Source organism: Plectropomus leopardus, chromosome 21 (assembly GCF_026936395.1).
Source record: "Plectropomus leopardus strain MGB_pleo_1.0 chromosome 21, ASM2693639v1, whole genome shotgun sequence".
Lineage (NCBI taxonomy): Eukaryota > Metazoa > Chordata > Actinopteri > Perciformes > Serranidae > Plectropomus > Plectropomus leopardus.
Window position 1 is genome coordinate 24,159,462 of NC_142196.1, and position 13,612 is coordinate 24,173,073.

The 13,612-nt window shown below is 37.5% G+C and overlaps 1 protein-coding gene across 1 annotated transcript in view; it reads right to left on the reverse strand.

The window, feature by feature from the left end:
* Positions 1-13,612, reverse strand: part of LOC121960541 (cadherin-18) — a 194,066-nt gene that overhangs the window by 163,339 nt on the left and 17,115 nt on the right. The gene's annotated exons all lie outside the window — the stretch shown is intronic.

Consider the following 13,612-nt stretch of genomic DNA (forward strand, 5'->3'; position numbering starts at 1 on the left):
CCAGCTGTCAAGATGTAACAAAGCTGCAGCTTCACAGAGGATTATGGGTAAGAATAGCCAGAAAAGCATACTGGCTTGCATACTGCAAAATGTGGCCGGATGTAGTAGTACATCCTGGTATTTTTGGCATGCTGCATTTCACATAGTTTGTCCTGGGACATACTAAATATTTTTCTGCCATGCTAAATAGTTAAGTAGTATGGGTATTGGAACACAGGGCATGTTTTTCCCCATTTGTGTTCCTTTGTTCCTGTCCTTCATTTGCCCTTCTACACACCTGCCCTGCATCAGCCTCGTTAGTCCTTTTCTGCTCCAGACTTTCTCTCACATCATCTCTCCGCATGTTCTTCTACCTAATCACCTTATTCTACTCACCTGTGCTTCTCCACCCTTTCTCCTCACCTGCACTTCATCCAGTCATCAGACTGGGTTGTATTTAAGTCCTGGTTTTCAGTTCAGACTTGGTTTGATCCTCTCTGTGGTTATGAGAGCCTCAAGCCGTTTGCTCTTTCCCTGTTTAAAAAATAATCATCTAATAGAGTTCCTGTTGCCTGCATTCACCTGCATTAGGGTCCACATGCCCCACACTTCATGAAATGGTCTTCTTAGCCAAAACAATGAACAGCTCTGACAAACAAAAACAAAACAAAAAAACACAAAAATATCTAAAACATCACATGGTGTCCACACACTGGCTATATAGTGTGTCACAAAATGTTTGCTAAATTGCGGATACAACAATCAAGTCCAAGCAGTGGACTATGGTTGACTGTTGCCTTGCATTATTAATTTTCACTTTTAGATTTCATGAAAAAACAAAACAATGATATAATCAAATCCCTGCGGATTTCTCACCAATCATTAACTGATGATTAAAACATTTTCATGTAATGTAACAAAATTTGAAACACTTTTATTCAGAAACCCCACTGACTGGTTGAGAGATACAGTCAGGACCGTTTGCTTTAAAACCGCTTGTCCTCTTATGAATGCATTCCAATGAATGAGCAAACATCCAATGATATCACCGCTGCAGCAGCATAAAATTATTTTCATCAGTATTGTGTCAGATGTGCTATTAATATACATTGAACCACTGAGCATTTCCTCTACAGAGCTGACTGAGTTCTGACTGTGTTTATTATGCTACGTCTCAGGGGATAATGTGTAAATTAATGCACACTGCCCCTACATTTTATACATACAGAGCAAACTGACTTCTTTATACTCCAGTCAAACTATGCCATATATCATAATTTATTCTTTCTAGCCTGTGGGAAATGCAGAAACTTGCAAACTGAGTGATTGTCACTCATCACATGAACTGAACTCTAACAGTCAAGAGGCTCCCAAGTGGAATGAATCAACAAACAGAATGATTCCTCATGCAGACGAATATGCTTTTGTCCCTGCTTATGCTATTTTTTTTCCTCCAACGAGTCCATGTGATTTCTATTTCCTCAATCATCCACTATATGCATAATGTATATTATTGATTGTTGCCCGTCGGCAGGTTTAATTTTTAAAGCTGCACTCGGTTGATTCAAATGTTGGCATGGCTGCAAACAACTCAAATCATTAATGTAATCAGCACTACACTAGATACTACTCCAGTTTATGATGTATTTCAAAGGGACAATTGCCATATTTTACAAACTGGGTCATTCCTGTTGGCTGTGATTACATTCAAGGATTCAAAAGCAAAGCTGGGTTGGTTGTGGGTTGGATTTGCTGTTAGAGATGGCATTACTGCAAAATACAAAGCTGGTTCCATAATCCTTAATAGTTGATGTTTTAACTAAACTTCTTCGTGTTTTTTTTAAATTTCCCTCCACATCTTACCATGTGCCTTGTTTTTGCCTAATCCTAACCATTCGTGCCAGCATGTGCATTAGTTGCCATGTGCTTTTGCTGCCTCAACATAAAAACATTATAACTCCACCATGTGCCTGTGTTGATATCACAGTAGCATCCCAGAATGTCAACAACAGATGCAGAAAGACACCCAGAGCAAAACTGTAAGTCCACTGCAAAGTGGCAACATGTGACAACTTGGCATGAGAAAGCATTGGACATTTACAACTGCAGAAACACTGCTCAAAATGAATATTGAGTGTAAAAAGAACCATTTGTGAAAAGCAGTGCGGGGCACATGAATCATTCTACTAATATGATGCTCTTGTCCTTATGGCAACTGAGATTGCCTATTAGAAGCAGAGGTGAAACACACAGGTGAAAATCAATGGGAATGAGAATCACTGTGGGTGTTCACTAATGTGTGTGCCGCCACGGGGCGAAGCATAATCATACTCTATAGTTTCCTCAGCAACAGGTAAAAAAGCAAGTTTGCACAATTCAGAGTCCGAACAAGGCACTTATTCAGTGCAAGGTGGCCATGGAGATCATCCCCGGGAGCTTTTTCACACAATAGACCCTGCAACTCGATAGCATCTTTCATTAGACCTTCCATGCCGGGTAAATGGCCACATCTTTCAAACTCCACATGCTCACTTTGTAATGGAGGTCTTCTGTGGCAAAATATGTTGTTTTGTAGCCTGAGCAGAGATATCCAGGTAATATCACGAGTAACATTCTGAGATTTTAAAACTCCTCTAGAGTCACAGAAGACATTGTACAAGTGTTTTTGCAGTGCTGTGCCGTAGTCCCCATGGCTAGTAAATTGACTTTGACATATAAAATCAGAAGAGTGACCTCTTAAAATTGCACTATGCTGCCACAGTGCTCACTGTGTTTTTTCGTGTTTATTTAAAGGGACACTTTGGAGCTTTTGAAGTGAGATTGTATGAGGTACTTTTAGTTTATTACATACAGTAGATGGTGGTGGGCATGTTCCTATAGAAACAGGTATGAGAAGCACCATGGAAGCAATGTGTATGTAGCCTTACAACAAAACATGATTTAGCCACTTAGAGAAAGGCCTATATAAATTTACAAAATCACTGTAACTGGAGTGTCACCGGTTTACTTTGCCATAAAACAGCCCTTACCTTTGGCTCTTTATTCCATAAGCGTAGCACGCAATGTATTATGCCACAGTTCAGCTGTTTGGGACATAACGTGATGGTCAAAAACATGTTTTTCCAGGCTATTCAAGCAAAAATGAAAGCAGCTGCTAGCTGCACAGAATATAGACATCAACACTCTACCAGCAACACTGACACAACTCAGCATTTGTTGTGAACATTTCACCCAAGAGGATTATGTGTCCCAAATGCTCAGACAGAAACTGGGTAAAGGGCTTTTTGGTATTCTTCACCCTCAGCCTGGAATTTGTTGCAGAATGACTGAAACTCAAGGGGCTGGTGTTGTTAAATGTGAAATCTAAAATAAAAGACTTAGAGGCAGGCTGATGTTGATGATTTACCCTGCATGATTGTACAACTGAAAGTTCTCTTTTGACTCATAGCTAGTTATTTTTTTAATGCAAATTTTAGCATGTGTGAATTGTATTTTGTTTCACTTTGTGTCTCTTTACCTAAAGACTTTCTCTGCAAGATTTCCCTTGTAAAACAGATTTTTAATTTCAGTCAGACCTGGTTAAATAAAGGTTTGATAAGTAAAGTGATACTTTAAGTATGAACATTGTTGTTTGGCACAATTGCACTTATGCATAAAAAATCAACAGTTCTATGGTTGAGAAAATGTGGTGCAAAAGAAAAGGATTGTCTGACAGCAAATTAAAGTAGAGAAAACTTCCTCAATATAGCATTTACTTAAAGTGAGACCATATTTTTAGGTGGACCTTTTTAAAAGTGGCCGAAATAGGTTTTGCTGCAAACCCCTATCCACAGCAATACATTTCTAAGCCTCCATGTTGGTACTCCTGTCTGTTTTTCCAAACTGGGAGCGTGCAGATGGTTATAGTCACTGTATTGAATAAGTACAACAACGTCAAAAAATCCAAACTGTCCCTTTAAGTCTTCTTTTGTTGTTTACCACCACATTTTTTAAAACTTTTCCCTCAGTGTGGAAAATATGCGTATTAAATTCTGAAAATAATTATATTCTTTTTAATTATTTTGAAGCCGATTATAGGGGAAATGCATAGGAGATATACTGGCTCATGCACTGTGAAATTGGCCCAATATGTGAAATCAGACAGTGTGATATACTGAGTGGTTGCAGATGAGAGACTGCTGCAAACATTTGAAGAAAAAAATGCTTTCCTTCCTTGTCCCATGCAAGAGTAAAAGCTTGGTTCATTTTAAAATGCCTGTTATTGTGGAACAATCATAAGACCAGGCAAAGGGGAAAAGAAAAGAAAACGTTATTTTGCTGAAAGGAACCTGAGACAAATCGAATGTTTATTACTCCAACAGTTTCAGTGGCTGTAAAGTCTGTATTTTCTGCAAACAAAAGATATTTACCTCCTCCGATTTGTGAAGTAGCATATCTGTTTCTTAATAAAATGCAATGCTTTTTTCTTTCATTTTTGTTTTCATTTCCTCTGGAAGCCAGCAGTGAGATGGCGATCTGTAAATGGTTCTCCACCAAACTCCTGTGAGGCCACGAAATGTGAATCCAAATAAAATACATTTGAATGTATTGAGATGATAAACTATTGTTTCAGCCTCTGAGTGCAGGGAATTATATACCATGTTGCTGTTTTCTTTAATGTTTAAGTTATGCATGAATCCAAGAACAGAAAAACAAAACCCATTCCCATTTAATAGTGCCACGTCGAGAGACTATAATTATACAAAAATGCTTCCTATGTTATGGGGAAACTGTTTAAAAATTGAATGTAATTCAGTCCTATTCAGTGGTTAATTGATTGGTAGCATGCCATCTTGGTAATCTATAATTGAAGACCTGCATTCTTATTATGCAAGGATACTGTTTCTGACTCATATTTTTGCATCAAGTTTTCCCTCTTACTGAGGTAATTAATTGTCACTGTCTTACAAGTTTAACCACTTGAAAACATGTGAAATTATCACACTTGTTGAGTAGATAAATCCAAAATCCAAATCTATGAAGCATTTCAAATTTGATCCACTCCTGTCAGTCTATTTTATTTTTCTGGTTGGCGCATGTGACAGCTCATTTAAGAGCAGGAAGTCTAGAATGACTTCCTCCATTTAAGATGCCGCTGGCATCTTGTCATGCTGTAAACAAGAAGTGTTCAAATGCTATCAAAGAATCAAAACTGAAAAAGAGCACCAAGGGCAAAACCTCTGATATCTTTTATTTCCACATTACACCACAACATATTGCCTCTCTTTAACATTTTGCATTGAACTGTTGTTCTTAAAAATAGTTTAAACTTTCCCTTGTTTTCCAAAGAATGGGTCAAGCCCAGGAAAAATGCAAAAAGATGCATTTAGTTGTTTGCATTGCTCCTGAGAACCTTCCTTTTTATTTTTATTACTTTTTATTTCTATCCAAAGATTTCTATCATTGTAAAGTGAGAGTAAATATAGTAGCATTGTTTAAACACCAACATCATGCCCAAATATAATATTGATTCATTACTATATTTAATGTTGTCTGTAATGAGAGATAATTGCTCTGTATGGTGAGCTATTATGGTAATTTGAATTTATTACATATTTATCCAGACACAGCTGGAAAGTATCTACTGTGCTGAGCCAGTTTCCACTGCTTTTGAAACATGAGGTTTTATTAAGACTGTTCAGTTTTTCATTTAAACAAGGAATACCATTTTTTCCCCTCAGTAATGACACAGTGAATACAAGGTTTTGTGTGTAGTGCTGTTAAAGGAATACTTAACCCCCCAAATGATTATTTGTCTTCAATTTCCAAAAAGTTGTAACATGTTGCCGCATTGTGAGTGGGCTTCCATGTCTGCATATTACATTCTAAGTATCCTTCTGCATCTGTTGTTGACATATTGGGATTCGGCTACCAATGCTGGGATGTCAACAACAGCACATAGTGGGATTACACTACAAAAGCATGTGGTTATATTTAGGAAACATAAGCACATCGGTAGGCGAAAAAAAGAAAAAAGAAAAAAGTCCTGGGTTTGTTGGATCCATTCACTTGCCCAATAGGGACCTTCATGCTCTTTCTATTACATCCTTACCAGAAGCGTTTTAACCTGATGCCATCAAGTGGTGCATCATGCAGATGCGTCAGGTTCCATGGTGGCCATGTGCATATCATGCTGCTACGGCCATCCAGCAGCTTATCAGCATACTACAAATGCTTTTTTTCTGGCCGCATTCTCAGTTGATACTGTCTGGCGGCGTATTGTATAGCCGTGAAAGATGGCTTTTGGCACTGGGATCATATGCTGAAATCATTGCAAAGTGGCAGTATTTGATTTCATAATGGGAACAGGCTGTAGTTTCTCATAGAATCTCACGTTAAATTTTCATGAGAATGTCAAAGGAGTCCACCACATTTTACAACAGCAAAACTTTATGGGGTGGGAGTCACCAGAGGCCCTACAATATCATATAATCACGATACTTAGGTCAAGAGACAATATTATTATGACATTAAATGTTTTACAATAACTGAATTTTTTGATGACATATATTGCTATTTATAGCTATCTATGACCCTTTTTCAGAACATCTGTTTTTGATAAGTTTTCATCTCACTGCAACTTTCATTACAGTAACATGTAGTGGACAGAAAAATAAACTGATGTCATTTTTCTAGTAAACTACCAAAAGAAAAAAGAATGATACATGAGGGGCGGCACGGTGGTTGATGTGGTTTTCCTGTTGTTAAATGCAGCCCCCTATGACTTTAATTCATCAAGAAATTTCAGATTATTTATTCACCAGAGGCAAACAAGAATACCAGGTTTTCTCCTTGAATTCAACATAAAACAAGGAGAGTAACTGATGTACAAAAGAACATTTGGGGGCTGAAGTATTCCTTTAAACTGGAGAGGGAGTGAACAGGAAAGGGTGGATTCATTGTCATTCCCTGAATGTGCTTCATTAGTGAACTGAAACATTGCCATTGGGGCTTCATGTAGTTTTTACTACAGCTAGCTTCATGGTCGAAGTATTAACTCTAAGCTTTTATCAAGGAACAATGAGCCTAATCCTCTCCAAAAAAAAAAAAAATCACAAAAACTTGCATTTTAGAGCACTGAAAATCTTAACATTAAGCTACTGGCTTTTTAGACAAAGTGCTACTGATGGGGTTTCTCCACATGGTTGCACACATGCAGACAAGCATTGCAAACACAAGGCTATATGAGGACACTGTACCATCAGGAATGACAGTTCAACACACAGCTAAAGTAAATTAAAGCTTTCAAAAAGCTTTCATTTACTTTTCTAACCACCCACTGTCTGCTGGGTCGTGCAGGGGAAGAAATCCTCTGGCGTGCAGGAAATTAGCAGTTTTATGCTTCCAGCAGTGACAATGATTTTTTTTTTTTTTTTTAACTAAAAGACGAACTGGATTGCCACTGAACTGCCCAACCTGAGTTAAGAAAAGGTTGCTATTTACAAAGACTGGGATATAATCATCGTCATTAAAACAAACCTAAACAAATTCTGACCTAACTGATTGACACATGTTCTTTTGGAAGTACAGTGAATGCTGCAGCAGCTGCTGTCAGTGAGGTAAACAAGGTAACTGAATAAGCAGGGAACTGTGGAGACACAGAGACCCCAACAGGTACAAAACTCATGGCCTCTGCTTTACAAAGCAGAAAATTCTCATTCATAAATTCCAAGCATCACCAGATCTAACCTGTGTTCAACAAACCAATGCGCTGGTAGTCGCTGAACTTTAAATGTCATGTCAAAGTCTGTCCTTTTGACCAAGCATTGTGATGCCCACACTTCCCAACAACTCCACAGACTCATGATTACAGAACAAAAATTACTGATTTGTGCAACATAAACTTTAAGGATAAGATTTACATTTGTAAAGTTCCCATCCATTCATGTGTGGGTTTTTCATCTGTTTATGGACCCTAAAATATCTGACCTTGACTATACTGATATGTATTACACTTAATATGTGTGGCTACATTTCTGAGAGAATGTGTCCAAAACCATGCACTAACATCCTGGATATTTTTGCTTTATGGAATGATACAATCACAAAGACATGAAGTCGTGGGTTTGAATAATACTTGCGGGTAAACAAAATATAACTTTAATGACAAGATGATAGTAGCTGATACACAATATATGTGTGATACTGTTACACATTGTGATGTCAGAGTTAAGGGGCAATTGGAGATGGAAACTAGATGACAATTAAGAAAAGCATATGATGACACTGGCTCCCCATACTGCACCCACAAAAGGAGCAAACGTCTTTCAGTAAACTCATCGTCTTTTGTCGACCTGAACAGTGTTTACTGGGTGGCAGTATGAACTTCACTGGAGATTTGAGTGACATCAGGTTGAGTAGATAATGACAGAATTTCAATTTTGAGGTGAACAGTTCCTTAAGACAACTCTGCAACATCTGCCAGGGCTGAATGAATAAGAATGCATCGATCTGTTCGAGGAAAATCAATCAGCCAGTCGTTCTGGTTTAAGGTGACACAAGGGGATATCTTTGGACAGCTGGAAAATACAGCCTCAGTCTCCTTTTAGCTTCCTGACAACAGGTTGCACAGAGGAAAAGGACAATACACTGTCAGATATTAGTGTTGGACCAAATCAAACTGCAGACAGATAATCAGTTAAGCTGTTAGATTTACAGAAAAATCATTTTGCTAATCTTTGTTGCCATTGAGCCAAAACACAGGCTGCTGGGATTGACAGATCACAGATATGGCTTATTTATTCTGTGACATCAATGAGGATCTCTTGAAGAACAAACAGCATTTGTCATTTTATGCTTACTAAAATACAAGTGTTGTGTGTGCCTTGGCTCTTTCACCTTTTTTTTCTCAAAAAAAACATAGGAATAAGGCACTAATCAATTTATAAAGAAATGTATTTAAAAAATAGTTAAAATTAGCACAAAAAAGATACATGATGATGATGATTGTTATAAGCAGTTTTCTGGACATTTTCCCTAGCTTTTTTTTTAAAGTCAACATTCTTAATCTACTAATTTCTTGAAATTTGTGCAAACTTTTTTGCTAAGTTGCTCATTGCTTCTCGTCACCATGTTTTCAAAAGAAATCAAATTAAATATTTGAACACATGACATGCATCAGCACAAGAACATCAATGCTGATCCCTGTTTCAAAGAGTTAATCATGTTTTTACAGCACTCTTAACTCTCAAAAGATTTGGTCGTTTTTAATGAAACGCTTGTTGACTTTTACCCAGCAGCAGGAATAATATTCCTCCAGCTGTGTATAAGTAGAACATGTAAAGTCTTATCATATGATAATGCCATTGACTGAGATGTCTTTTTTTTTTTTTTTTTTTTTTTTTGTATCTAAACCATTTTCATTCAACCATTTCATGGCATAAAGCACCATTTGGGCTTCTTCCCCGACTTAGTTGAGGCAGACTCACCTGAACCCAGCCCGAGTTGTACAGTTATATGAGCGCAGGATGCTGTCAGAGCAAATGAGGCTTGCTGACAGCTTTTAAAATGCCAAATATCTGCCTGGCAGCGAAGGCAAGTTTCTATCCTGAGGGACATCTTGCATGGCAGGCTTTCAGCCATCTGTGAATAGGCGATCAGCTTTTTTTTAATTTATTTATTTTTTTAATTAGGCGCCCTCTCCTTGTTCTCAGCCAGCATTTTTTTTTTCAAATGCCCAAACTATACAAACTGCTTTCTATTATAGCTCCCGTGTAACCATTACACAGTGCGTGACAATATTGCAGTACAACAGCACAGTATGTACACGCTGGCTGAAATTCATGTAAAGGTAACATTTTTTACAAAGGTGTTTTATTATTTAAAATGCTGGACGTCGTGGGGTTTCAGTCTGAAACAACTATCAGCATGTTTGCAGTGCACCCAGACTGAGTGAAACACTTATGCTGCAGATAAAATAGGACTGCTTCAGGCTTACATGCAATCCACAAAATCCCCGTCATATACTATTACACCCATTTTTTTTTCTAAATCAAGGGAAGGCTTGCTGAGCAGGCATGTTCCTTTTCAGCAATGACCTGTTTTACATTCATGGAGCTGCAGACATATACACTTAACAAGGCATGCAGCAGAACCACAATCCTCTGCTAGTGGCCCCTGATTAGCAACCTTGCTCAAAAGCATACCAGTAGCTTTGTTTTGGAAGGAGAGAGTTGTTTGTAATGTGGCATTTGTACTTCTAGAATAATTTTCTTCTTTCAAATTACTGTTTTTAGGGGTTTTTTTTGCCTTTATTTGATCACCAACCGTAGACAAATGACAGGAAATTAAGGGTGAGAGAAATGAGGACTGGCATTCGACAAAGGTTTCTGGCCAGACACAAACTGGGAATGTTACGGTTCATGGTCAGTGCCTTAATCCCTTGGACCTCCAGGGCACCTCTAGCAGAACATTTCTACTGTAGGGAGAAATGGTCTTGGAGATTGAAATATTTAGGCTGAATCATGGCTGGAATGGTGATTCAGTTTTGAGGTGTTGAACTTTATCTAAAAAAGGCCAGGAAAAAAGGAAAGATGGATTACATAATTAATATTTTTTTCTTGTATTTTTCTCGTACATGATTTGTTTTTGTTGTCTTTGATGGTCTGAAAACTAGAATATTGTTTGTTTCTTTTGGTTTTTTTTAAATTTTTGGACTTTTTGTGGTATTGTTGTAGTGTATGCAGCATTAGGGATCATATATAATTCTGTGGTGTCATATGGCATAAACAGATGCAAAGGGCTCCCTTTGGTGTCTGTTTGAGATCAAAAACTCCTTTATGTACAAGCAAGTAGCAGCTTTAAAGAGTAATATAAAATAAAGGATGCACAATTAAAGAAAGAAATTTTCAGACCTTCACACTTCATCATAACCACTCAGAGGATGGTCAGTTATGATGCTTGATGTGTGAATACACAAGGTCCCGCGGAGAGTAATTTATTACACAACACAAATGAATTTCAGGTACACCATTTGTCTCCACAACTGGGAATGTAGATCTCCACTTTAAAAAGGAGGGTCAAAAAGTCATTACTATGGTAATGCAATGCAAAGGCCAGAGGCAAGGAGGCAACAATTGATCTTGAAATTGACATGCTGTCACCATGACTGGTCCCCACTCCATTGAGATAAACAAATGCGCTGCCTAAAAAAAGAATAATCAATTCTGCATTCTTGGGCTTGAAAGTTGGTAAAATGATTATTTTCCATGAAGTTATCAGATTGAAAAGTAAGTACTCTGAGGGGGGAAAATGCTGGGACTATTCAAACAACAGTGTCGTTTATTTGCAAGTGGGTAGAGTATAGGAAAGACAGTACATCATCAAGTTAAAATATACCACAGTATCATTTATTTATTTCTCTGAGGCCACTTAGGGTGGTGCATATCACAGCAGACGCTGGCCGGAAGACAGGCGGAAGTAACTATCTCAAGTTATTAAGGATGCATATTTATTTTGCCTAGTGCTAATCATAGATATTTTTCTCTAATGTGTCTGGCTTCAAGCTGTTTCAAGGTCAACACAATGTAGCTGCCGTCTCCAGAGTCTGTAAATAAATGCAAAATTGAGAATTAAATATAGATAAAGTCATTCTTGCATAAGAATCAAAAACGCCTCTTCATGTTTTCCCTTGCTGTTAAAATCAAACAATTTTCTTACAAACATCCATCAAGCATAATTTATTTAGACATGTGAACACTGTGTTGAATATATACATGAACATATCTGTTACCATGGTTCTTTGGCTTTGACGGTGTTGACACAGAAAAGCTTATTGGTTCTAGTGATGACGAGAGCTTTTGCAAATTGTCAGAAAAATGTGATATTTTAAAAAAGCATGGCCTACTATGACATCAGCCATCTGACAGTATAATATTTTAGGAAGCGTGGAATTTACCAATAGGATTTGATATTGCAATCCTTTGTGCAGTGCAAGCATACAAAAGAAGTCCAATTCATATGTCAAATGAATGTTCTTACCCACAAATGTTGACTAAAGACAATATCAAGAGCCATATGGCACTGACAACATTTGGAGATTTTGGTCTGCAACTTTAGCAGCAAACATCTCATAAAGATACACCCTCAGCGCACAGGGTGGAGGTCAGCAATAAGCAACTATTGGTGGTTCATGCAATGCCAATTTAATCCCTGCATCAGACATGCTGGATTTTAACTCTCATTGCAACCAAGTTGCATCACGTTGAATAATAATGTCAGGTCGCCGCTGTCTATTTGATTAGATTTCAGTTCCAGTACTCCTACATTTGCATTTTTACATTTACAGAATCAAATCAATGCTCTTAACCAGAGAAACTGAATCTAATAAGCCTGACTTTTCTTATTACCAATTCCCGAATGTTAGGAGCGAAAGGGTCAGAGATATGACCTAAGAATAAATGTGACAAATAATCCCTCCTTTCCAAGCACGTGTGATAGAATTGTGCTTGATAATGAATAATGGCTATTGGGGACCTTGAAAAATAAGTCTTGCAATCACCAGCTTTGTAGCAGACATGAATATTATATGAAACAAATATGTGGCACAAAGCAAACTTCTCATTTGTTAGAGGACGGCATGAAATGGCCACAGTCTGAAAATGCAAATAAGTGAGGGGAATAAGTAAGTAAGAAGAATACATTTCCCCACATAGAAAGGATTGGGTGGTGGATACACAAGTAGGAATCCACCAAAGAGGGGTGGATGAGTTCACCTTAAAGTTTGACATCTAAGAAATATACCTCAAAACCCACCACCCACCCCCTAAAATGTGAAGAAATTGTAATATTACAGGTCTAGTGTAAAGGTTTTAGGGGTATATACTTGCAGAACATATATTTATTTATTTATTTTAAGTCTATAATCACCTGAAATAAGAATGTGCCATTTATATCTACATAGGCTGCAAGTCCTTGTCTACATAGATTGCCATGTGGTTTTAGCGGTATAATCACTGCGTTCATTTGTTTTGGAGAGCAGTTTTAAAGAGAGAGTTTACAAAGTGCTTTGACAAGTAAAGGAACAGCAGAGACCGGCGACTAAGAAGGCAAAACTACATCAGAAAGCCAAACTGTCCTACTGAACACAAGCAAGACTTAACACAGTACAATTAAATTATAATGAGGACAAATAATGTAAGATGCAGTACATAAGCTGTCAATATAAGTTAATACAAAAAAGGGAATAAAATAAATAAAACATAAATATAATAAGCAAAATAAATAAAATCAAGAAATATATATTTTTAAAAAACACAGGTTTTGAGATTTAAAAGAAAATGATGATTCTAGCCTTATCTCCACAGGCAGGTCGTTCAAAAAGCTGTGGGGGCCCTGATGGTGAAGGCACAATCACCCTTAAATTTAAACCTTTAACTTTGGGATGTCCAGTTGGGCCCCACCTGAGAATCTAAGGCTGTCAAGGAATTCAAACCTGGAAAAGTTTCAGCTGGTTGTAATCGACAATCTTGATAGATGTTCATCACTGCTAGATGCCACTAAATTTCCTTGAATCTAACATGCTGTTTCTTTAACAGACATTTTTGCCCCTGTGAAATAACCCAAATTATACACAGACATCTGGACATCTGGTGTT